Source organism: Rhinatrema bivittatum, chromosome 8 (assembly GCF_901001135.1).
Source record: "Rhinatrema bivittatum chromosome 8, aRhiBiv1.1, whole genome shotgun sequence".
In the NCBI taxonomy this organism is placed as follows: domain Eukaryota; kingdom Metazoa; phylum Chordata; class Amphibia; order Gymnophiona; family Rhinatrematidae; genus Rhinatrema; species Rhinatrema bivittatum.
Genome location: NC_042622.1, coordinates 12,346,579 through 12,374,421, shown reverse-complemented (window position 1 = coordinate 12,374,421; position 27,843 = coordinate 12,346,579). Strand labels below are relative to the sequence as shown.

General features: G+C 44.7%; 1 protein-coding gene across 1 annotated transcript in view; it reads left to right on the top strand.

The window, feature by feature from the left end:
• Positions 1-27,843, top strand: part of NTSR1 (neurotensin receptor 1) — a 229,351-nt gene that overhangs the window by 184,728 nt on the left and 16,780 nt on the right. The gene's annotated exons all lie outside the window — the stretch shown is intronic.

The window sequence follows — 27,843 nt, the reverse complement described above, 5'->3', positions numbered from 1 at the left end:
CCTCTATCAATGAATTCCAGACCTAACATAGAAATGACGGCAGAAGAAGACCAAACGGCCCATCCAGTCTGCCCAGCAAGCTTCACACATTTTTTCTCTCATACTTATCTGTTTCTCTTAGCTCTTGGTTCTATTTCCCTTCCACCCCCACCATTAATGTAGAGAGCAGTGATGGAGCTGCATCCGAGTGAAATATCTAGCTTGATTAGTTAGGGGTAGTAGGGGTAGTAACCGCCGCAATAAGCAAGCTACACCCATGCTTATTTGTTTTACCCAGACTATGTTATTCAGCCCTTATTGGTTGGTTTTCTTCTCCCCTGCCGTTGAAGCAGGGAGCTATGCTGGATATGCGTGAAGTATCAGTTTTTCTTCTCCCCTGCTGTTGAAGCAGAGAGCTATGCTGGATATGCTTGAAGTATTAGTTTTTCTTCTCCCCTGCCGTTGAAGCAGAGAGCTATGCTGGATGTGCGTGAAGTATCAGTTTTTCTTCTCCCCTGCCGTTGAAGCAGAGAGCTATGCTGGATATGCGTGAAGTATCAGTTTTTCTTCTCTCCTGCCATTGAAGCAGAGAGCTATGCTGGATATGCGTGAAGTATCAGTTTTTCTTCTCCCCTGCCGTTGAAGCAGAGAGCTATGCTGGATATGCGTGAAGTATCAGTTTTTCTTCTCCCCTGCCGTTGAAGCAGAGAGCTATGCTGGATATGCGGGAAGTATCAGTTTTTCTTCTCCCCTGCCGTTGAAGCAGAGAGCTATGCTGGATATGTGTGAAGTATCAGTTTTTCTTCTCCCCTGCCTTTGAAGCAGAGAGCTATGCTGGATATGCGTGATATGCGTGGATATGCGTGAACCTTAACTATGCACTGAGTGAAAAAGAATTTTCTTTGATTTGTTTTAAATGAGCTACTTGCTAACTTCATGAGTGCTCCCTGGTCCTTCTATTATCTGAGAGAGTAAATAGAAGGACCAGATGCAGAGAGGATAATACTAAGGAGGAGGACACATTTATCGCAACACAAAGGACCATATTTTGTAATGCTTCTCATGAACTCTTGACTCCAAGTTGACTTTACTCCACCTCTGGGGCTGGAGTTAATATCCACGAGTTAAAAATCTGTGCGATGGGTGCCCAGCACTTTCCTGCATCAGGCGGTAATAGCTAATGTCCTCATCTGCATGGAATTTGCATGCATTGGGCGCTATCAGGTTCACGCTTGTTAGGGCGCGCATTTGGCCACGCTGATCTCCTTATCGCATCAACTGCTAGTCTTGTGCGCCCAAAATGCATGCCCTACCCCGCGTAAACCCATGAGCTAGGCTGGGCGCACTCTATTGCATCATCCCCAGAGGATTCCTAGTGGCTAAAGAATGGAAATGAAGATAAGGGGTAATGTGCAGAAAGCCGCAGTTACTACCCACTAAAATAACAAAAAAGAAATTCAAAAAATATGTGTGGGCAGACTGGATGGACTTCTTGGGCTTCTTTTCTGCCATCATCTACTCTGTTACTGTGTTAAGGTGAGCTCACAAGAGAAATAAATATTGCACTTTTCTTCATAGCAGTGTGGGCTGAAGGGATAAAAAGGTTTTCCCCGGTGGGCGCCCGTGCAGATGATGCACTAACACGGTAAACGATGCGGGTAACGACCAAAGTGCTCCGTCCAGCCTGGCCTGTTAAGAGTCGCTCACTCTTGGTAGACGTGTCTATAAAAATCTGACTCTGTGTGTCCGCCCTGGGGTCCCAGGACTCAACTTTCCCAGCTCTGGGGAAAGCAAAACACGGGCTCTCCTGGATCATTTCCTTCGGTTGCCTTAGCGACGTGAGGAAGATTTGTTGCATGTACTTTTGAAGTTGATTAATTTCAGTTGGCTGCCAGTTTAGCCTAAGCCCTCCTGTCGCAGCAGTGCTGCCGCAATAGACACCGCCACTCTCTCGCTTGCAATGAAAATCGGAGCTAATTTGCTCTTTTCATTCATCTCGTTCATGTGGAACGGTGTTAAGGGATCAGCAATGGTTCTATGGGCTCCACAGTAGGAAGTCAGAGGGTAATTGGATGTAGAACTGTGAGGAAGTGAACAGAAAAGTCCCTCCGACCACCTTACAGGACCGAGCACAGAAGCCTGGGGGACTGGAGTGTAAGGCCTCAGGGCCTAGAAGGGTTAGAGAGGCCTCGGGGAGCCAGCAGAGAAGTACCATGTGCCGCTCCGTTGTACCTGCCTCTTCAGTCTTGCTTCGTCAGTGGCGGACTTGAGCCCTGCTTGGCAGGAACGGTGGTGCTTAAACCTGGGTCCTTTCTGTCCTCTCTCTCACCAGGAGCTCCCAGCCATGTCCTTGTTTGACAGGAAGCAGGCTCAGCGCAGGCGCCCTAGGAATTTTGTCCCATAAGTTAATCATTCATGGTGACAAAAAAAGAGCTCTCGCTGGTCATCTGAATTTCACCCTTTCTTCAGTCGGTGGTTCTTTGTTTTCGTTCTCGCATCTCTAGCCCCTGATCTTAATTCAGAAAAGTGCATGGAAGCAGAGGAGCAAGTAGTGAGCTACTAGGAAAATGACAAACTTTTTAATGTGAACCCAAGCTTGCGAGGAAGCTCCGAAAAGCCCGTCTGCCTATTGCCGCTCACGCAGGCCCTGACCTGAGATCTGAGCGTGGGGGGTGCCCTTGGAGGTCTGCAGTTTCTTGTTTTTTCTCCTTAACTGCTTCTTCCCACTTTTCACATATACAATTATGTTGCTCCTGTTTGGATGGAAACAGACCCTATTTGTATCTGTTCTCCAACTTTAATTTTTCCAACTATCTGGAAGTTTCTTTTGAGCACAAACACACTTCCATCTTGTCTGAGCATATGAATGTGTGTATAAGAACATAAGAACATAAGAACTTACCATACTGGGTCAGACCAAAGCTCCATCAAGCCCAGCATCCTGTTTCCAACAGTGGCCAATCCAGGTCACAAGTACCTGGCAGGGTCCCAAGGGGTAGAGAGAGTCCAAGCTGCTTATCCCAGGGATAAGAAGTGGATTTCCCCAACTCCACCTTAATAATAGTTTATGGACTTTTCCTCCAGGAATTTGTCCAAACCTTTTTTAAATGCAGCTTTTAAAATAGCTTTCATCACATCCTCTGGCAATGAATTCCAGAGCTTAATTATGCATTAAGTATAAAAATATTTTCTCTTATTAATTTTAAATGTATTACCCAGTAACTTCATTGTATGTCCCCTGGTCTTTGTACTTTTTGAAAGAGTAATAACTGATTAATGTTGACTCGTTCCAGTCCACTCATTATTTTATAGACCTCTAACATATCTCCCCTCAGCCGTCTCTTCTCCAAGCTGAACAGCCCTAACCTCTTCAGCCTTTCCTCATAGGGGAGCTGTTCCATCCCCTTTATCATCTTGGTCTCCCTTCTCTGTACCTTTTCTAATTCTGCTCTATCTTTCTTGAGATGTGGTGACCAGAACTGCACACAATACTCAAGATGAGGATGCACCATGGAGTGATACAGAGGCATTAGGATATTCTCTGTTTTATTCTCCAATCCTTTCCTAATAATTCCTAGCATTATATTATTCAATGCTATCCAAAACGCCAGATACACTATATCAACCGGCTCACCTTTATCCACGTTTCTTCACACCTTCAAAAACAGTAGCAGCTTGGTGAGGCAAGACTTTGGCTAAATCCATATTGATTGTCCCATTAAACTATGACCTCATATATGTTCTAAATTTTGTTCTTTATAATATTTCAACCATTTTTCTGAGCAGTGACAGCTTCACCAGTATAGTTTCCTGATCACTCCTGGAACCCTTTTTAAAAACTGGCATTAATTTGGCCACCTTCCAATCTTCAGGTACCAAAGCTTATTTTAATGATAGCTTACAAATCACTGGAAGTAGATTTGCAGTTTTATTTTTCAAGCCCTTCAGCACTCTGGAATGTATTCCATTTGGTCCAGGTGATTTGCTACTCTTTAGTTTGTCAAATTGCCTTAGTTCGTCTTACAGGTTCATTGAGATTTGTATCAGTTCCTCTGAATTGTCACCTTTAATATCATTTCTGGCAGGGGTATCTGCCTTACGTTTTCCTCAGTAAAGACTGATGCAAGGAATTCACTTAGTCTTTCCACTATGGTCTTGTCCTCCCTTAGTGCCCCTTTTACCCCTTGATCATCTAACGGTCCAAATGAGTTCCTTGCATGCTTTTCGCTTCAAATAACCCTGAAAAAGTTTTTGTTTCCACGGCAAACTTCTTTTCAAATTCTGTCTTTGCTCTCCTTATCAATGCTTTGCATCTAACTTGCAGTTTCCTTTCTTCTTCCTTCGGAAGACAGCATGATATGACCAGCTGTTGATAAAAATAGGAACAAACTGATGTTGCAGCTAATCATGGTGGGACATCTGGAGATCTTATGCTTATGGATTCTTGTTTTTCTCCTCCTCAGTTTGCATTTGACTCGATGGCCTCTTGAGCAAAAGATGAGTTGATTATCTCTACTCAGTCTACACTAGAATATTACAAATATTTCCAGCCCAGCACTAATTTCTAGTTAATGCTTACAAGATCAAAGCTCCATCTCCTGGCATCTCACAATTCCAGCCCCTGATCTCAAAGCTTCTGCCCCACATCTCACAGCTTCTGCCTCTGATCTCACAGTCCCAGGGTCTAACAGATCCTATCCCTGATCTCTGAATTCCAGCTCCTGATCTCAGCCCTGGGTCTTACAGCTTCTGCTCCTGATCTTACAGCCCCAGGGTCTAACAGATCCTATCCCTGATCTCTGAATTCCAGCCCCGGGTCTCACAGCTTTTGCCCCTGACCTTATAGCTGCAGGAGTCTTACAGCTTCTGTAACACACATAATAAAATGTATGTCCAAATACTGACTTGTCAGAGAAATCTCAAATAAGTATGCAAGGAATCATGCAGACAAATTCATAATTTATACAGTCACTGGTCTATACAATTAAAAAGTTTATCATCAATACAAATTTTAAATGATAAAATTCTAATACAATGTCAATTTTATTTTATACAATAAAGTTAAAGTTTCTATCTTGTTCCTTTGCCAGGAATTGAAGCCAGGTCACCTGAATGCAAACTAGAAACCCTAACCAGTAGCCCATTTAAACTGAAACTATCAGTATGTTAGAACTCAACCTTATGACCACATTTATATTCTTTTAACCACGTTTTTATAGTCTGACCAATAGATTTAAAAACAGGCTTTTGGCAAATATCAAACTGTCCTTCCAGAGAATGAAAACCGCTGGCCAGATTCCAGTTCTTTGAAGAATGATTCCAGCCAGTGTACAGCTCGGTCCCCATTGCATTAAGCCTTTGTCTCACATTGCTCTCATTGAGATAAAACCAGTGCTCACAACGATAAACCACCCACGCTGGCCAGCATTTCACATCAAAGCTGCAGCAGGGCTACTAAAGTTTATAGTGAAGTCAGCAGTTTTATAACGGAGCGCCTGCTCTCAATGAGGTCACATCAAACTACCCCAATTGAAGCTACAAAATGTCTTTGGCCAACTGTTTCAAAAAATGGAGCGTCTTCTCCATAAACTATTCCCAAAGAGTTCCTGCTTGCAGAGAAGCATTCTCAAAACATTTACTAGTTTGAACATTCTTACAAAATCAGTACCATGCTTGCATTTTATCTCTACCTGTATTTCAGGAAAGAAATCAAAATGCCTTTGGTCCTGTGCCCTCTTTTGCTGCGACAGGTGGCATGGCGGGTCTGTCCCTCCCCCTGTATCAGGCCCTCTGGATCTCCTGAAGAGGGGGTTATTCTCCCATTTGGCGCGAGATGGAAAACCTGCACTGCATTTGAAAGGTGCACTTCGCAAGCCAGCAGAGGATTTCTCTTAACTCTGACAGCTAATTCTACCTAGAGAATCCTCCGTCTCACTCTTGGAACGCATTACAACATTTTCAGGCAAACATACAAACTGCTTTTGTGCTGCGTCACTTTCTGGGACCTCAGCCAGTGGTACGCGCAAGCTCTCAATCTGTTTCTATATTACAGATATATCATCTTTTTATAACGTTACCAAGCTCTCAGGTTTTGCAAGCTTGTTAATCAGAGTCTTGATCACTTCATTATTTGTGTGACATGGTTTTGTCACCAAAGCTAGGTCAGTTAAAATGCTTTGTGACTCATATTGAGAATCTGTGAATTTTGTGCCTGATTTGCCAGGTAACGAATTTTGTATTAACACGGACCTAATGCCAAAAACCATTTTTAGAATCAATTGTAAACAAATCATGAGAATAATCTCTCTCTTTACCAAGCTGTATGACAAAGATCAGATTTTAATTAGAACACTTCTAATTTTAAAGTAAGCAAACTGTGCAAGTAAGTTAGCCTTACTTTTGTTTTTACACAGCACAGGGGGAAAAAACAAACTTGGTTTTTCCCCAGGCAGAAGTAATACATTTCTTTCTTATCTGAAACTGCCAGTAACTCAGAGCAATACCGATTAACCCATCTTTTTATCCTTGCCTTTAACCGCACACTATAAAATAAGTTTCAGTGGAAACTATATCAAAATGACGTCACTTGTTGCTTTAACAAGAGCTTATCTGGTTTATAAACAGACAGCCTCAGGGCAAGTCTCTGCATAACCCCAATATCTCAGTGGAACCTCCAACTGTAGTAAGGTCTGGTGTGGATAACCTTGCAGTAGATTATTATATTTAACCAATAAGCCTATGATACAAATTCATTCGTTTTAGAGAGCAGGTACAAACTCTTTTGTGAGGTAGTCAATTAATTGTGTCTTTGGTTTTGTTTCAGTTTTACAGTACAGCACTGTCGTGTAAGATAATCAGAACTTATAAGTGTGGTCTTTAAACTCAACTTTGCACTTAAGAATTACACAATTGCCACACTATATGTTAGCCCAGCTGAAAGGTAATTAAGCCAATGTCTAAACCCTTTAAGGTACTGCACAAGTCCAGGGACACTCCTTTTAACAGGATCCTGCCTTGATCCCAAGATCCTGCCTTGATGACAGATAAAACCCCAACAATCTCACGAATGTCTCCATGAGATGTGATGGCAGGGAAAGGATAAGGTATACTAATTGACCAAAAGTCTTTCAAGGGAATAAGTGGCACGAACAGCTGCCTCTTGGTTACAGAACAGACTGCACCGAGTGCCTGAAACTTAGTTTAGCTTGCAGGTTTACTGCATCACTTAAAAATTCTTTTAACAAAGCTCTCTTGGCAGCGATTGGGGAATCCATGAAAAAGCCACAGTAACAGCCCTTAGCATAGGATCTTTAGGATAATGTCCCCAGGATAAATTCCAATGTCTGTGTAACTCAAAATCCTTTTCTCAGAGCCAAACCTCATCACATATTCAGTTGCATAAGGGTCCAGCATTGATCTAGATTGGATATTGCTACCTCCTATAGACACAGGATTGGTGGGATGCAAATGATGCAATCTGGGTCCCGATGCATAAGAATATTCTCATATGCTCATTAGATTTCATACCCATTCACCAGTTTGTGGTACAGAAAAACAGGCACTGCCGTGTGGCACCCAAAAACCCTGCAAAAAAAGACACTTGGAACCCACATAGTACTAAGCCTATTGTAATGCGTCATAGGTGTGGGTTTGGTCCTTGGACAGCCAACAATATAGTAAAAATCCCACACCAAAACAGTACTAACTGCAAGCACTCAAACAGGAGCAACCCTGCCTATGAAAAGGCAAATATTACACCCGGCCCTAAAACACCTCCTATTAGGGAAGCAGAACAAACCAGTCTGCTCTAAATTCCTACACAGAAACTGTACATGCTGGCAGAATACCTCACCTCGCTTACACGTGCAGAAACCAGACAGACCCCCACCAAATACAGAAGAAAGAGTCCATAAAATAGAAGCAGAAATGTGTAGACAGAAAGTGAACTGGAAACTCCAACAAGCTAGACTCTGTATGCAATGAAGCAAGGGAAAAACAGAAATATCACCAATCATAAGAACATGCCATACTGGGTCAGACCAAGGGTCCATCAAGCCCAGCATCCTGTTTCCAACAGAGGCCAATCCAGGCTGCAAGTACCTGGCAAGTACCCAAACATTAAATAGATCCCATGCTACTATTTCTTATTGATTAATAACACTTTATGGGTTTTTTCCTCATAAATCAAACAATAAAATCAAGTAATATAAATCAATCATAATATGCCATACTAATAAAAAGAATATTGCCTAAAAGATGACAAATAGAATAGCATCCAATAATTAAGAATCCATATAAAAAGTTTTAAACATTTCCAAACGGCAATAAAATATTTCAAAATAGCAGACACATCAAATGCCTAATAATTAAAACAAGAAGGGAAAATACCTCACTTCCCATACCTGAAAACTTTTATTTTCAGTCACCTTGAGCTTGTCGTGGATTAGTGGGGGTGGAAAACATTTTTCACCCTCTCCCCCCCCCCCCAAAGGCAGGCTCCCATTCACACCCACCCACCCATCCTTCCCAGACAGACTCCCATTCACACACAAACACACCCATCCGCCCAGACAGACTCCCATTCACTCACAAACACACACATCCCCCCAGACAAACTCCCATTCACACACAAACACACCCATCCCCCCAGGCAGATTCCCATTCACACACAAACACACCCATCCCCCCCAAGCAGACTCCCATTCACACACAAACACACCCATCCCCCCAGACAGACTCCCATTCACACACAAACACACCCATCCCCCCAGACAGACTCCCATTCACACACAAACACACCCATCCCCCCAAGGAGACTCCCATTCACACACAAACACACCCATCCCCCCCAAGGAGACTCCCATTCACACACAAACACACCCATCCCCCCAGACAGACTCCCATTCACACACAAACACACCCATCCTTCCCAGGCAGACTCCCATTCACACACAAACACACCCATCCCCCCAGGCAGACTCCCATTCACACACAAACACACCCAGCCCCCCAGGCAGACTCCCATTCACACACAAACACACCCATCCCCCCAGGCAGACTCCCATTCACTCACAAACACACCCATCCCCCCAGACAGACTCCCATTCACACACAAACACACCCATCCCCCCAGACAGACTCCCATTCACACACAAACACACCCATCCTTCCCAGGCAGACTCCATTTCACTCACAAACACACCCATCCCCCCAGGCAGACTCCCATTCACGCACAAACACACCCATCCCCCCAGGCAGTCTCCCATTCACGCACAAACACACCCATCCCCCCAGACTCCCATTCACGCACAAACACACCCATCCCCCCAGGCAGACTCCCATTCACGCACAAACACACCCATCCCCCCAGGCAGACTCCCATTCACGCACAAACACACCCATCCCCCCAGGCAGACTCCCATTCACGCACAAACACACCCATCCCCCCAGGCAGACTCTATTTCACGCACAAACACACCCATCCCCCCAGGCAGACTCCCATTCACTCACAAACACACCCATCCCCCCAGGCAGACTCCCATTCACTCACAAACACACACATCCCCCCAGACAGACTCCCATTCACACACAAACACACCCATCCCCCCAGGCAGACTCCCATTCACCCACAAACACACCCATCCCCCCAGACAGACTCCCATTCACACACAAACACACCCATCCCCCCAGACAGACTCCCATTCACACACAAACACACCCATCCCCCCAGGCAGACTCCCATTCACACACAAACACACCCATCCGCCCAGACAGACTCCTATTCACTCACAAACACACCCATCCCCCCAGACAGACTCCCATTCACACACAAACACACCCATCCCCCCAGACAGACTCCCATTCACTCACAAACACACACATCCCCCCAGACAGACTCCCATTCACACACAAACACACCCATCCCCCCAGACAGACTCCCATTCACCCCCACCCACCCATCCTTCCCAGACAGACTCCCATTCACACACAAACACACACATCCCCCCAGGCAGACTCCCATTCACTCACAAACACACCCATCCGCCCAGACAGACTCCCATTCACTCACAAACACACACATCCCCCCAGACAGACTCCCATTCACTCACAAACACACACATCCCCCCAGACAGACTCCCATTCACACACAAACACACCCATCCCCCCAGACAGACTCCCATTCACACACAAACACACCCATCCCCCCAGACAGACTCCCATTCACTCACAAACACACACATCCCCCCAGACAGACTCCCATTCACACACAAACACACCCATCCCCCCAGACAGACTCCCATTCACACACAAACACACCCATCCCCCCAGACAGACTCCCATTCACCCCCACCCACCCATCCTTCCCAGACAGACTCCCATTCACACCGACCCATCCATCCATCCCACTGGTGGAATGGGGTTCACCGGCGGCTACATAGGCCTTTGGCTGATCCCTTTCCTGGGCCCCCTTCCTTCGCAGCCACCGCCCTACCGGATGTGCTGTCCCATGCAATTGCATGGTTTGCACACCTGGTCGCAGCAGGCCTGATGCTTTCTGTGGGCTGTATATGCCATAAATGCATTCAATAAAGAATTTAGAAAATATAAACCCTGATAAATTCCCAGGAACATGAGGTCCGGAGGCTTGCTCTTTATCCCACTCCTGCTGTTTTGAACCCATGTGTGAGTAGCAAGCGCTGGACCCCTAACAACATACAATACCCTCAGGCCAGGTCACTATCCTCCTGGTTTAAATCATCCAGGTTTGATCACAGAAACCTATTTTTATGCATTGCAGAGTTATGCAGTCTGTAATTACTTTACCAGCTTCATCCACACAAGACATTTGTGCTGGCAAACGTTTTATAGAGATCTATGGCTCAGTTAGTACAGTAAAAACTATTTGACAGCACTGATTATTAGTTTTACAATAACTACTCAGCAGTTTTGCAGGGTTGATTACAGAGTGTAAATACGTTGTATAAATCGCCGTGCATTCCATAGTGCGACGCTGATCTCTGAAGCACCCATGAGCATCGAGGAATACAAGAGGTTTCCCGACCTCTCTGCTCTTTCTCCCTCCCTTCTTTCCTCCCTGCTCTGGCCCCAATGTTTTAAGGAGCGCTCGGCTTGCACACTTTCATGAACAGTGTGTGTGTGTGTGTGTGTGTGTGTGTGTGTTGCTTGTACTATGATCTGTGCTGTAATTGGCAGTGTGTGTGTGTGTGAAGTGACTGCATGCATGTGTGTGATGCTTATACTGCTATCTGTGCTACAGCTATGCTGTAATGAGCTGTAAGTGTGTGTGTGTGTGTTGGGCCTGCATGTGTGTATGTAATGCTTGCGATGCTATCTGTGTTGTACTTGTGCTGTATTGGGCAGTGTGTATGTATGTGTATGTGTGTGATGGAGCTGCGTGCATATATGTGTGTGTGTATGATGCTTGTGAGGTTATCTGTGCTGTAAGGGGCATTGTGGGTGTGTTTCTGTGCATGTGTGCGCTGTGGAGGAGTAGAGAGGAAGGTATTACAAGCTGTAAAATTTAGCAGACAGAATTTCTTACATGTCAATTCAATCCTCTTAGTCCCCAGCCTCGCTAGATAAAATGACTTAAGCAACTTAATGCCCTAGTATCACTTTGTCATCCCCTCGGATGCAAAAGTTTGCAGTCACAGTGCTGACTCCTTTCATAGCTGTTTTCCTAAAAACATTTCCACATGTCTTACAGTGCTGCCAAATACTACTAACCAGCTTTATTCATTTACCAGGTCAAGTGCATCCTTCTGCTCCCTGGGCAGGCAGGGGCTTTCACACACTTCTCTCTTAAGCACGATTTCACTCTCTGACTCCACAGATTACTGGGAAGGTTTGCACTGTTCACATAAATCAATACAGTAAGGCAATTAGGATAATTAATATCAGAATTAAAATTAGCTTTCTGCCTAAGCCCTTTTAAAAGGCACTCATCCATTCCTTGCACTGCATGCCCTGTCTGTAATCTCTGGGAAGGCTGATTGCTCGTCTCCTCAGTCTTTCAGAAGTTACAGGGGAACTGCCGAGATGCTACAAACCGGCTGAGAAAGGGACATTGCCTCAAACAAGAGAGCGAGCCATTCATTCTTTTCATAATACTTTCATTTGTTATTTCCTACTGGATTTGGTACTACGGACAGTACTGAAAGGAAAACACAGGAAGGCCAAGTCACAAAAGAGGAAAAGCACAGGTAACAGTGACCAGGAGAAGCTTCCTCACACAACTGCCCCATTACAGCACAGGTGTCACATGCACACACACACACACACAGCCTCATCACAGAACAGGTACAGCAGAGGCAATCGCAGTGCCAGCATTACACACACACACACACACACATACTCTCTCTGTCTCTCTGCCCCATTATAGCACAAAGAGCTGCAGTGTCAACTTCACACACACACACACACAGACACACACAGCCTCATCACAGAACAGGTACAGCAGAGGCAATCGCAGTGCCAGCATTATACACACATACACACACACACACACACAAACACACACATCTCTCTCTCACTCTCTCTGCCCCATCACAGCACAAAGAGCTGCAGTGTCATCTTCACACACACACACACACACACACAGACACAGACACACACAGCCTCATCACAGAACAGGTACAGCAGAGGCAATCGCAGTGCCAGCATTATACACACACACACACACACATACACATCTCTCTCTCACTCTTCTCTCTCTGCCCCACACACTCATCTCTCTCTCACTCTCTCTGCCCCATCATAGCACAAAGAGCTGCAGTGTCAACTTCACACACACACACACACACACACACACACAGCCTCATCACAGAACAGGTACAGCAGAGGCAACTGCAGTGCCACCATTACACACACACACACACACACACACACTCTCTTCTCTCTCTGCCCCATCACAGCACAAAGAGCTGCAGTGCCAACATCACACACACACACACTCTCACACACACACACACTCACACATACAGCCCTATCATAGAAGAGGTGCAGCAGAGGCAACCGCAGCTTCACACATGTGCGCACACACACACACACACACACACAAACTAACTCTCTGCCCCTTCACAGCACAAGGAGCTGCAATGGCAACTTCACACACACACACACTCTCACACATACAGCCCCATCGCAGAACAGGTACAGCAGAGGCAACCGCAGAGCACAGCTTCACACACATAAACACACACACTCTCTCTGTCTCTCTGCCCCTTTACAGCACAAGGAGCTGCAATGCCAACTTTCACACACACACACACAATCTCTCTCTCTGCCCCTTCAAAGCATAAGGAGCTGCAGTGCCAACTTCACATGCACACACACATACATACACACACTCATACATACAGCCCCATCATAGAACAGGTGCAGCAGAGGCAACCGCAGAGCACAGCTTCACACACATAAACACACACACTCTCTCTCTGCCCCATTATAGCACAAGGAGCTGCAATGCCAGCTTCAAACATACACACACACACACACACACACTCTCTCTCTGCCCCTTCACAGCACAAGGAGCTACAGTGCCAACTTCACACACACACACACACACCCCTAAGTCCTGCCGGCCCCGACACCAAAGGGCTCAACCAGCGGGGAACGAGGGCTGGTACAGGTGAAGGTCCTGTTGGGTTGACCTCACCAGCTCCACCTTCCGGAGACGAGACCCGTTGGGGGCAATCCCTCAGTGGCCACCAGCACTCGCTCCGGCCCAAGGGTCCACAATCCTAACATCAGCGCCGTCTGTGGTTTTCTGCATGTCAGTTTTAACTCCGGTTGTAGTGCGCTTTCTGGATTTGCTCTGGATTTTTTTACTCCGGGGCTATTTGCCTGCGGTTAGCTTATTGCATCACCCAGGGTTATGTGTTTCTACCAGACCTGGGAAGCACAGTTTTCCTCCTGTGATCAATCGGCCCCGTTGCCTAATTCAGTCCAGCTGCTGAGCCAATCAGTACTGGGGGTGTATGGACTTTTTTTTTTTCCATTTCATTTTATGTTTTGGTTTGGTTTAGTTGTTTGTTTTTTTTTTCATTTTATGTATTTAAAAAAAACAAAAAACAAGAAATGAAATTAAAGGACATGAAAGGAAAAACAAAATAAAAATTGCCGGGCCCACATTGGAGGAAAACCTCTCCACCCAGGCCTCCCCAAACCCGCTGGCCCTAGTTTCTTTTCTGCTTGGGGTCGGTGTGAAGCCCCGGTTGCTGCTGCCCCAACAGAGGTGCGCACAAAAGTGACACTGGTAGCGTGAGGCCGGTGACGCTGTGGATTTCTTCCTTACAAATCCGTGCCAGGTGGGCCCAGACCCAGCCCAATCTCATTTCCTGCACAAATAAATGAACAATGACGCCGGCCTCGCCATCCTACTCCGTTCCCTGGCAGGAGCAACTGGAGATTGCCCGGGGGGTGGGGGGAGACCCTTCAGGGATTATGAATGAAAACAAACTACATTTTGTTTGATTTACTTTTGCTTTTTTTTTTTTTTTAAACAAATTGAAAAGAAACGAGACCTTTTGTTACAATTTCTCTTCCCTGACCCTGCTTCCTCTAAGGAGGGACGAGGTGTGTGCACATTTTTTTCCTGTGAGCAACAATATTTTTAAACCAATGATTTCTGAGCACCAATATTAGTGTTGCATTTCTGTACATAGCACAAAGAAAAATGTATCGCATAGCTGATTATTTAGTGTATTGTATATTTAATGTTAAGTTTTGAAAAATTAGGAGGACTGATCTGATAAAGTTATTTTATTAGAATTTTTTTCTACTCACAGACTGTTTCACTGGAAATCCTTTTTCTCTTCTGACCTCTTTTGCTTTTCATAAGTTATAAATATCAATAAGGACAGTCTGTCCAGAATTTAAAGCAGGCTGTAAACGGTGGAATATTGCATCCTAGAAAACACAAGCACAACTTGTAAAAACAAATACCGTACTTACAGGGTCATTCGTCAAAATGTGTTAGGACCCTAATGCCTGCGATAACTCCATAACACATCTGTTATTTTTCACATCACGAGATGTGCATGCAAATTTAGTCAAAGGGGAGAAGTTTATGAAAATGAGGGGTCTCTAATGTTGCGTGTGATAGCATAATGCATGTTATTGCTGAAATACGGACACCTTTTTTTCCTGGTGTTATGCCTGAAATGGGATTTGTGATATTGATTGCAAATCCCATTGTGGGTGGGGGAGAGAGGGAGGGAGGGAGAGAGAGGTTCTAAGGTAGCACATATATTTGTCATCTATTTATACCACTGTAGGAGGGTCAGCTAGTAACTCGAGGTGAGGTTTTGCTGGTGGTCTAGGATTTGGAGGGCAGTTTTACATGCACTGTCAGAGGTACAAACAGCACAGTACACATCAGTGAAGATTTGATGTGATTTGAAATGAGGAAAGGTACACAAAGATAGCTAGGTAGAGAGTGCACCAAGCTAGGGCAAGAGTATATTGTACAAATCTCATCTTTGTGTACCTTTTCTCATTCCAAATCACATCAAATCTTCACTGATGTGTACTGTGCTGTTCGTTCCTCTGTGCATATAAAACTGCCCTCCAAATCCTAGACCATCACCAAAACTAATATGAGACCCTTTTAAAGAGTCTCTCTCTCTCTCCCCTCACATTGCTTTTTTTATTGCAGGCATTATTCATGCAAAATGATGAATCTAGGGCTTGGTTTACTAAATATTGTAAAAATCAACAAAGGCAAACAGTAACACAGTAAATATTGCATAAATCAGTAAAGGTAAATAGAATTGCAGTAATAAAGCTATGCATAGAGATTTGTAAAAAGATAGTTCCCTCACAGTCTCCCTTTTGTGAGTCAATGAATCTATGAAGATCAAGAGACATCCAGGCCTGGAGATCACATGATAATGATCTGAGTGGACACTATTAATTATGGTTCACTTATACTCTAATTTCTGATTGTAGTCCAGGTTGTACAAGTTCAGTTAGCTCTATTTAGAATTTACAGTTTCAGCAGATTCATACCCTAAGCTGCAGTTACTGCTAAGAGACATCCTATTACTGCATGACTCCAGACAGTTTAGGCACTGGCCTTATCAGGTGGTCAGCAGCAATTTTCCTGTTTCTATTTTGGCTTGTCACTTAGCAGATTAAAAAGAGGAAAGGAAAAAAAAGAGACAGCATGTGAAACTATCATGTTTTTAAAAAGCTCTTATGCAAAGCTCTTGCACAACACATTGATCCACATTTATTATTGGTGATTACCTTCGTTCCACTATTATCCCCACCTGCCACGTGACAAAGTTCTTCCAATCCACTTAAATGCCCTATTACTTTTCCATACAGGTACAGCACAGCCCAGGTCAGACTCAGCCTCAGACTGTGAGCGACCACTTAAACCTGTGAGGAAAGCTCCGAAATGTGTGAGTGATTGCTCACACGCTCAGCTTAAAGGGAACTATGGTCCCTGATCATTACGAGCTGAATGCTACCTGAGAGTAGTAGGAATAGTCGCCCTGCATGAGAATAAAACCTTTACCTTACAGACAGTCACATCTTTTCTGGCATACATAGAAAGATATTTTAGATAATTAGAGCTATAGATGTATTATCTGCATGAAACAACAACTTAAACAACTCCACACATGATGTTCCATCACATGCAGAGAAACGTCGACTCATCTTAAACTGCAAATAGTTAAAACAAGTAGTATCATGTGATATACTGAGGAGCAACATAACTGTAGTGTTTGCTGCTTGAAATGAACATCGGGATGACAGTGCTAACAAAATTGCTCATACAGCCTTGATTGATTTTGGACTTGCCCCTGAACTCAGTATTATCAGAAAGGCAGTGTAACACCGGAGTGGCTCTGAAATTGATTTGCTCTGACTCCTGCTAGGTATGGTAGGATGGAACATGATCTGTTACATTATCATTGTTATTCCCCTGCAAAAATGTGAAAATTGTGCTTATGAGCAACTAACTACACCTGTCCAAGAAAGGAGTCCCTGTCTTAACCTTGCTGAAATCCATGTGAATACAACTTGACTGCATAGAGAGAGGCATAAAATACAATCTGGTATTTTAATTAATTTTTCAAATCTGACTGAAATCTGAATATCCCTGGCCTCTTGATTGCTAATGATTGTGCACTAGGAAGCATGCAGGTGAGCACACGTGCTTTTCCTGTGTTCCAGCAATGGATGTCTGCAAATCATGCACCGGTGTCCAGGAGAGTGCGCCATTTCTTGGTGTAAACCTGTCTGACGTACTCACTGTAGCACCTCCTCCCTTCGCACTGTACACTGTGCCTCTCACTCACAGCTAGCCCTTCTTTATCTGACTCATTTTCATTTCTTGCTTAAACTAAAAAGCTAGCTCCACCATGCTGGGTTTTGAACCTGGAAACCCAGATTTGTGTAGACGTTGTGGACAGCAAAAAGAACGAGAGGGTGCGATGATCTGATTAATATAACAGAAGGCTGTTATTAAACCTTCACGAATATGTGGAAGGGTGTTAATCCGTAGAGGGTTCTAGGCCCTGCCTTATAAGCCAGAACAGAATGGTGTATTGGTTGTGAAGGTCCTGAAAGCCAGTGTTTCACCTTACGTATGATGTGGGATTTTAGAAGGCTCCTGTTTTCGTGTCTTCAGCCAGACATCTAGTTCTGGTGTCAAGCCAAATTGAATAGCTCAACTGTGTCCCTGGACGGTTTCCATAGAGACTAAAAGTTGGCGAGTGATATGTAATACTCTAACCCAAGATAGTACCCATGACACATGCTTGCTTCAGTATCTTCCAGTTTTTTATTCTCTTCATTTTGTAAGTGAATTAATGCTTCTGACGGGTGCCACACGAACGGCACTGGTTTCCCGTGGACAGTAAATCGGGCTTCCCATGTGCTAGCCATGCTTCAGTCTCACTCTGAAATCGTTGTTTGTCAGATTGTAAAGTTACATCGGTTTCCAGCTTCCATTCAGCCCCATGCTGCCTCTGCCCGGGCTACCCGCTGAAGTGGCACAGGGTACCACGTATCCAGCCCTCCAGGAGAAGCACCATCCCATTTCCTGGATTCCTAAGTATGCGATAAGTCAATAAGGCATCCAGTCTGCTTTTACTTTCTTTCATATTCTGCTGTGCCTGTAGGAAAAGCCTTCGCTATAGCAGTCCTAATGAATTTTGATCAGTGCTAACCTCCAGATGGCACGCTCTGTAGCCCTCTGCCAGTGCCCCTGAGTCAGCTCTTCTTGAGTGGGTGCCTGCAGAAAAACCTGCAAGGCACTGGGGCAGCTGTACAAAACTTTCTCCATCTGCTCAGTTAGCAGAAGCTTCCTGGAGATCACAAACTAGTGACTCGTCCCCCCATCTTGTAAACTTAGCAGTTGTTGCCGGATTCATGTACTCAGCCAGGGAACGGACTTGCAGGATGCCCAGCGACGCTGCAGGAAGTCAGAACCTTGCCGAATGACATTGAAAAGAAGTAAATTCAGCTGACGTCTGCAGTAGATAACGCTGTAAAAGAGAAGCTGACAGCCCTTATTTGTAAAAGGAGCACATGAAAGGTTATTTCTGAATCTGTATTGTTTTGATGCGAGTCACTGGCAGTTTATCGTCCGGCTGGGCACACGTTCGGAGAGCTGTCCCTGGAGTATTTTTCTCATCAAGCGTGGCTCTATCATTCCTGCCCTCACCATGGCCACCTTCCATTACTTTACTGGGCTTACGTTCTGCACTTCTACACTTCCTGTTCCAAGGTGGATTACACAATTGCAAAATGCATGCATTAACAATAAAAAAAAAAGAAAGCGCTATGCGGCCTCAGCTATAATGACAACTGTCCTGATCAGATCATCATGTTGCTTCAAAAGCCTGAATAAATAAGTGAGTCTTTAAGCTTTCTTGAGAAATAACATGATTATGGCACTATAGGGAGCCTGCTGCTTAACGATGTTTGATTTCAATGCTTTAAAATGGTGCATAAAAGCCTCCAATTATCCAGCAAAGTCCACATAAGCGATAATTAAGGTGACATTGCATTTCTGGTTTGGTGCTTCCTGTTTATAGCGATCAATCAGTAAGCCTCCAGCAAAAATGTTGCTCGTTGCCAAATGCCATCCCACTCCCCTGGTACCTTCTGATGAGTAAGTATTTAATTTTAATAAGCAAAAGAAAGCATAGCCAACATCATCCCTGCTACGAAATTTAAGTGAAAATGTGCCCGACAAGCTGTCTTTTGTTATTTAACAGAATATCTGTCAGTGTGCACGCCACATGTGACACATCCTACCCATGTACCACTTTAAACCAACTATCGTGCCAGCTCCAACCACTGCCTCAGCAGCATCCTGCAGCCCTGTCCCTGCAGAAATAAGTCTGCAGTTCAAGCTGCAGTTTCGTTCAGTCTTGAGGCTGGCGACTCTGTCGTCTCAGTGCAATGAGGATGCATTCGTGGAAAGCTGGGCCAGCTGGGACTTAGTTACACGAGGGTATGTGCTGTGCATGCCCTAAATAAGACACCAGCTTGTGGCACTGTTGTGCAGAGGAGAGGGCCCTGGGAAGGAGGGAAGAAGAGAAGTACCTCAGTAGAGAGAAATGAAGCAAGGAAGAGTAGGGAGGCTCTGGGAAATGACAGAGGGACAACCTTCAAAAGATTAGGATAAAACTATATTAGATACTATGGATCAAAGTGCTCCTCTTTAAATCTGAACAATAAATAAGTGCCATAAAGCAAAAAATGGTATAATTGTGCCAGTTTGAAAGAAAGTGGCATACGGCCCGCACTGATTCACCTCTAGTGCAATACAGGTCATTTCTTGAACCCTATCGTAAAACCTGTGATAAAGCAAAGAAGTCTTTTATTTCAGACAACTGATGAAAAAGCTAATTATAACTTTAAAAAGCTCTTCCGCATTGTAAAAAAAATCTTGTAACACCAATCTATTGTGACAATGGCATTTCCAATTCTGAGTCACTAACATTGCAGTGTGAACAATTCACTATCTATAATTGATTTATTCGATCTTACATTCCTCAGTTTCCATAATGCTCAATGAGGATCACATAGAAAAATTAAAATTAGCACATCGTCATCATTTCAGGATCAGGGAGCCGTGTCAACCAGCTCACCCAGTATGGCTGAGCCCATTTGGACAGAATTTGACCCCACTCTTCCTCTGAAATTGCTCAAAGTATTGATAGTATGAACTCGGCTATCTGCCCTCTAAATCCAAGTCATCCCTCCATTCTACGAGGGATAAGGGTTAAAAGACCCTATTTCTCCAGCTATGTCAACAATAGTGAAGCTTTCACTGGTTGAAAGTGTTATGCTGATATCTTTAAAAGGGGCCGCGATTCACCCACTTTTGAAGAAACCTGACCTGGTCCCAAAAGATTCTACAAATTATAGACCCATCTCATCACTCTCCTTCATTGCCAAAATCATCTAGTCGGCAGTATTTAAACACTTGACCAATTCCAATTCAGTTTTCAAAAATGTTTAAGCACTGGAATTTTACTAATTTCATGTCTCAGTGTTATGAAACGAGGATTTGACATTGGTTCTAGCTGTGTTCAGGTGTGTCTTGATGTGTCAGCTATATTTGATACCGAAGTTCATGCTGTCTTCTTGCCTAGACTCGGAGACCGTGGTATTGGCGTTGATGTTTGCAATCTTACTGATAGAACTCAAAGAGTCCATGTATCTTCTGAGCATTCTTCATAGCAGGCACTGAAGACGGGCGTCCTGCAGGGTTTGGACTTTTCTGCCACTTTGTTTAAAATCTGTATGGTTCCACTTTGTAAGTTGTTGGCCGGGCTCTGTTCCAGATATTGTCTCTACGCTGTTGTATCCAATTTCTCATTTCAGTAGTCTCGACTTGGTCAGCAACATTTGCTGCAGTTCCTATTTGTCTTTCTGCTGTTTATCGTTGGCTGACCTGTAACAAGTTGGCATTAAATCTGAGCAAAATGGAAGTCATGGTACTGCAGAAGAAAATCAAGTTAACCGTCCTCTCACACTTCATGTTCAAGTACCAGTTGATCCCAATTACCTCATGTGTCAGTAGCCTGGGTGTACTACTCGATCCCAATCACTGAAAGCCATTATAAGATCAGAATATTTTAAATTACGTCTAATCAAACATTTACGTTCTCTGCTTGAACCATCTGATTTTTGTTGGGTGGTTCAGGCAATGTTGCTTCCCGTGCCTGACGATTGCCATGTCCTGTTCTTTGGCCTGCCTAAAGCTATGATGAGAGCTCTGCAGGTACTACAAAACTCTGCAGCAAGAATGATCATTGGTTTGCCAGCATCACTGCATATCGCCCCGATACTTTGTGAACTTCATTGGCTGCCTGTCCATGAGTGTGTTTCATTCAAAGTTTCAGAAAAATGACTCTCTTCCTTGGATTAATCAGCAATTGCACAATTATAATCTGACACGAGCGCTCGCTCTGCTCAAAGAAGCCTCCTTGATATCCCAGCGTTCTGTCAAGTTCGGTTCACTGATATTATAAAGAGATTATTATTTCTTGCCGGCCCCTCACTGTGGAATTCCTTACCATTGGACCTGCGTATGACTGAGTGCACTCTAACCTTTAAAAAGATGCTGAAAATGCATTCTTTCCATCTGACCTTTGATACAAGAGATTAGAATAGCTATGAATATTTCAGATCACACTTAACACAGAAAGATTTTTTGTTGTTTTATTCTTTTATCTTTTTGTTTTAACTAATATTATGTATGTAAATGCTGTAAGGTGCCTTGAGCTGTGAATGGACGGCATATAAACCAAATAAATACATGACTTGGAAATGGGAAGATTGTGAGAAATTGCAAAGGGACTTTGCAAGACTGGGAGACTTGGCAGGCAGATGGTAAATTAAAGTTAATGTGGACAAGTGCAAAGTGATGCAGTTAGGGAAGAGTAATCCAAGTTCTGGCTACTCAGTGCAAGGTTCCAGATTAGGAGTCACCATTCAGGATAAGGATCTAGGCGTCATCATTGATAATACATTGAAATCTTCTGCTCAGTGTGCAGCAGCAGCCAAGAAAGCAAATAGAGTGCTAGGGATTATTAGGAAAGGAATGGAGAATAAAACAGAATATCCTAATGCCTCTGTACCGCTCCATGGTGTGACCTCATCTTGAGTATTGTGTGCATTTCTGGTCACCAAATCTCATAAAAGATATAGCAGATTTAGAAAAGGTATAGAGAAGGACAACCAAACTGATAAAGGGGATGGAACAATTCTGCTATGAAGAAAGGCTAAACAGGTCACGACTCTTCAGCCTTGAGAAGAGATGGCTAGGTCTATAAAATATTGAGTGGAATGGAACAAGTAAACATTAATCAATTGTTTGCTCTTTCAAAAAGTATAAATACTAGGGGACATGCAATGAAGTTTATAGGTGATACGCTTAAGAGAAATAGGAGAAAATATTTTATACTCAATGCATAATTAAGCTCTGGAATTCATTACCGGAAGATGTGGTGAAAGCTGTTAGTATAGATGGGTTTAAAAAAAGGTTTGGACACGTTCCTGGAAACAAAGTCCATAATCCATTATTAAGGTGGAGTTGGGGAAATGCACTGCTTATCCCTGGATGTTAGCAACATGGAATCTATCAATCTTTTGGGATCCTGCCAGGTACTTGCGACCTGGATTGGCTACTGTTGGAAACAGGATACTGGGCTTGATAAGCCTTTGGTGTGACCCAGTATGGCAAACCTTATGTTCTTATAGGTTTACATGAAATGCCAGCAAGATACGGAGGGAGGTGGTAGTATAGGAGAGTAAGTGGTACCCAACTAGTCCTTGTATCTTCATCTTGATATCATTTCTCTAACCTGACCCTGAAAACCAGTTGTTGTATGGAGATGGAGAAACCTCAAGGTGAAATCTATTAATGTAGTGGTATAAAAATAGGAGGGGATCATCCTGTCCTTTATGGCACAGAATTGTACAGTCCCCATGCTCTTCCTGTGTAGAGCAGGAACTGAATTATCTGCATCTCAGCTGAGCTGGAACATGAGCTATAAATCATGGAGTAAGACTCAGAAAATCCCTCACACTCAGAGGAGACGGGAAGATATTTACACTCCAAAGGCCAGATTTTAAAAGCCCTGCGCGCGTAAATCCGGCTGGATTTACGCGTGCAGGGGGGTTACGCGCGCCGAGCCTATTTTGCATAGGCCCGGCGAAGCGCACAAGCCCCGGGGCGTGCGTATGTCCCGGGGCTTTGAAAAAGGGGCAGGAAGGGGGCGAGGGCGGGGCGCCCGTCCGGGGGCGAGGGCGGGGCGCCCGTCCGGGGGCGGGACCGAGGCCCCCGGCACAGCAACTGTGCCGGGGGATCGCGCACCGGCAGTCGGCCTGCGCGTGCAAGTTACAGCTGCCAGAGGCAGGCGTAAAAAACAAAATAAAGGTGGGGGGGATTTAGGTAGGGCTGTAGGGTGGGTTAGATAAGGGAAGGGAAGGTGGGGGGGAGCGGAGGGAACGGGGAAAGCCATCGGGGCTCCCCTAGGGCTCGGCGCGCGCAAGGTGCACAGGTGTGCACCCCCTTGCGCACGCCGACCCCGGATTTTATAACATACGTGCGACTGCGCGCGCATGTTATAAAATCGGGCGTAGATTTGTGCGTGCCGGGTTGCGAGCACAAATCTACGCCCGCGCGTAGCTTTTAATATCTGCCCCCAAGTGCGCTGGACCGGTTGGAATATTATAGCTGTGCAGCTCCTTTAGTAATGCGACTTCGTTCCTATCACTAGGTTGCATGTGTTTTGCCGTAATGTTTCCTAGGCACTCTGCACCTGCTGCTATAGTCTATTGCTGCCTTTGGCTAAATCTGCGTTAGGCATATTTGGAATGCAGATGTCCCAGACTCTAACGGTGATTGCATTGAGGCCCTACACATGACGCTGTCTTCCTCTTCTGGCCTCAGTGCATAGATGGATTTTCTGGCACCATTGCCCTTACTGCCCAGAATCGGCCTCAGTATTCCGGTGGCTGATATATATATATATATATATATATATATATATATAAGAAGCCAAATATCGTTCAGGCAGAATATCTCCAAGGAGATCAACCAACCCAGATAATGAAGGATGATAGCTTTGTTCATTGCCTCCCTCCTTGGAGGAGTTGTTCACTTTGATTTTTTTTTTTTTAGAAAAAATAAAACAGGAGTTGAAATTCCAGCATTCGTTGGGATATGAATTAGCAAACGAAAAACAGATGCATGACTCCACTGTGATGTGAAGCTAAGCAGCAACCTTGACTATGCCATTTCCATTAGCTTGTACATGTGTCAATCTGATAGATCAGTTAGCATATTCACAACATATTTTTCAGAAGTTGGGGGGTTTTTTTTCCCAAAAGTTTGGTTGGAGACTTTCTGTCTGGTTTAAGTCAGAAAACATATTTAAGATCTCATATCTCATTCTGACAGGTCCCCCGGAGGCCTCGTAGATTACGGCTTCAATAAATTCTTTGATGTGATTTTTTATTAGATTCAGCTGTTGCAGAACAATTTTGATTTCATTTTGAGAACAACCTTTGAAAGCCTTTAATACCTTAAAGCTGTGGGGTTTTTTTTCTCTTTCTGAGCCACTAGGAGAGCTTAGAAGCCTTGGCAGCTGAGCATGGACCACTGCTCGCTGATGCTGGTTAACTCTGATGTTGACAGCGGGGGATTTCCGTTGTCAATCTGAGCCTTACAGAGGAGGGGGCCCTCGCAGCCACAGTGAGGTGCCTGGTGCCTGTAGAAGAGTCACAAGGAAATCCGTTTCCCAGCAGGTCAGGGTCTCACGTCCCATTAAGCTGGGTGCTATTTTAAGCTTCAGGTGCTCCCGTGAAGAATTAGGAAAGGTACAGAGAAGGGCGACCGAAATGATAAAGGGGATGGAGGAAAGGCTGAAGAGGTTAAGGCTGTTCAGCTTGGAGAAGAGACGGCTGAGGGGGGGGGGGGACTTGATAAAGGTCTATAAAATAACCAGTGGAATGGAACAAGTAAATGTTAAACAGTTGTTTACTCATTTAAAACTAATAAGAGAAAATATTTTTTTACTCAACCCATAATTAAGCTCTGGAATTCGTTGCCAGAGGATGTGGTGGAAGCTATTAGTTTAGCTGCAGTTAAAAAAAGGTTTGGACAAGTCCATAAACCGATAAGGTGGAATTGTGGAAATCCTCTGCTTATCCCTGGGATAAGCAGCTTGGACTCTCTCTACCCCATGGGATCCTGCCAGGTTCTTATGGCCTGGATTGGCCACTGTTGGAAACAGGATGCTGGACTTGATGGACCCTTGGTCTGACCCAGTGTGGCAAGTCTTAGGTTCTTATATTCGCATATCCTGAATAGACAATAGCAAAAAGCATATCAGAAGTTTAATTAGTTGAATCACCAGTGCAAGCGTGAGAGCGATGCCTGTTACTTGTCTGATAAATCTGTAGCCTCGAGTCCTTTTTTTGCCCCCGTGCTGCAGGAACATTAGAATTTGTCTGCTAGCAGAGTGCACTTGCACATAATGAGCGTATGGTAAGACATACAGAAGAATGCATGCATTAGCACAGGTTGGAAGCTTTGACGACTGGCACATCTGCTCACGAGTTTCCAGCTTGTGGTAATGAATTCAATACGGTGGTAATTCTTACCTTATCACAGTGTTTTGCTACCACTGGGCCAAAGCAGACTGGTGAGCCTTCAGACCTGATCAAATGTGCCACGGAAAGGTCACCAGTGCCCGATGCTGGGATCCAGGCTGGCATCTTGCAGCCACAAGAGACAGCGGTGGTGGTCTCCTTTCTGAGACCCTGTGTAATCGTAATGCATGAGCCTCGGAGAGGGAATTAGTGGGCAGGCAGCAAGCAGAGCTCTGGTAGCTGGGCTCTTCTTTGGGCAGCACACACACACACACACACAGCACACACTCACTACACACAGCTTCTCCGCCTCTTCCCTTTCCTTTGAGTCCTTCCAACCTCTGTCCTACCCCCAGGCTGGAAGAGCTCAAAGGAGAGCACCCACCCAGCACTGGATGTGACTTATTCTAAGCGTCGGGAGCAAGGGGTAGTGGAGGAGCTCCGGCAGCTGCACGCACCAGCCAAAGCAGCAAACAGAGCAGGCTGCTCATAGCGCACCAACTTCTCCCAGACTTCTCTAGGGAGGGAGCTGGTCCAATGCTTTCCGAACATTTTGAAGAAACTGGTGGGGATTTTCCTGCTTCCTCAGCTCTTTTCTTGGATGAAAGAGCCCTTTGGAGAGTGGAGAGGCACACAACATTTTGTGGAAAGGTTGGGAAACACTGCCTTAACAGCTCTATATCAGCTTCATCTCCAGGCGCTGCCTTAACAGCTCTATGTCACCTTCATCTCCAGGCACTGCCTTAACAGCTCTGTGTCACCTTCATCTCCAGGCACTGCCTTAACAGCTCTATGTCACCTTCATCAATAGGCGCTTCCTTAACAGCTCTATGTCACCTTCATCTCCAGGCGCTGCCTTAACAGCTCTGTGTCACCTTCATCTCCAGGCACCCATCAGAAGTTTTAGCAAATTCTGACTGTTTTATATTATTTTCTGTACATCGCTTCGGGAGATTTTATTGTAAAGCCTGGAAAGCGATTCCTACATTGTATTAAATAAGAAAAGAAATACATGACCGTCTCCAGTTCCTGCACTCAGTGGTCACAGGAGAGCGGAGCAAAGAGTGGCAAAGACTTGTCAGCTGCAGCTTTTGCGCCTTTCAGGATCATGGCTTTGCCACAAATTGACTTGAATCCGCTCCGAGTTTTCCAAAGACAAACCTGCAGCCATTCAGCGCTGTCTGGGGAGTGTCCTCCATTCGTGAAGCCTCCTTCTCCCGGCAGCTGCACCTGCATGCCTGAATATCTGTTATCACGCGGATGCTCTGCGCTTCCCACCAGTGTCTGGAGATAATTGAGTAATTTCACACTTGATGTCTCCCAGGAACCTGTAACTGGAATGACTTCAAGCCTCTCGTCGCCACGTTTTTGAATGGTTTAAAATGCTAGGGTGCCATTTGTTCGTTGTCTCCGGGCCAGACAGTCTTCACTGGCAGTAAATTGCCCATACAAATCCAGTTTTATTTCTGAATTAAGGTTAGGCGTGTATCCGTAAAAATAAAGCGTTCTGAAAGAATGAGAGTGCGGTTAGTGTTTCATTAAACTGCACACCATGGGCTCCATTCAGAAAAAAATAACCCAGCTTTCTAAAAGGAGATATTTTACCAGATATTTAGCACAAAAAGAAAAGATCTCTGTCACAGCATGAAAAACTATATAAAGAACGTGCAAGAGGAGGAAGCAGTTCAGAGACTCCATTAATGCACCTGTCTTTCTCCTCCATCCAGAGACCTGCATGCCACTTATTCACCTCCAGCATCCTTCAGACCTGAAAATACATAGTCCCTCCTGCTGCAAGCCCACCTGCACAACTCTCACGACTTCCCATATTTCAGATTCCTCCCCATGCTAGTGCAAAACTGGAAAGCTAGCTTGAACACACCCTCTTCTTCTATTCTGCCATAAAATACCCCCAAATCATGTTCACAGTCTTATTTTAAGCACTGCTTAAGAAGTCACTTGCAAAAGTTGCTTTTACAGGGCAGCCACTTTTTAAAGGCACTTTGATCTACATTAGCCTGAATGACGTGAGGATCATCTCAGTTAGTCTGTTCTGCGCAAGCTTCGTTTCCTTACATTCACAGCTTTACTCGCTGTCATTCAGCCATTCCTCACACACTCTTTACTTCCATGTAAACCCTTCTCCACAATACACAACTCACCTTTATTGATGTACCTAGCACACATCTATGGGACTATAGATCCTCA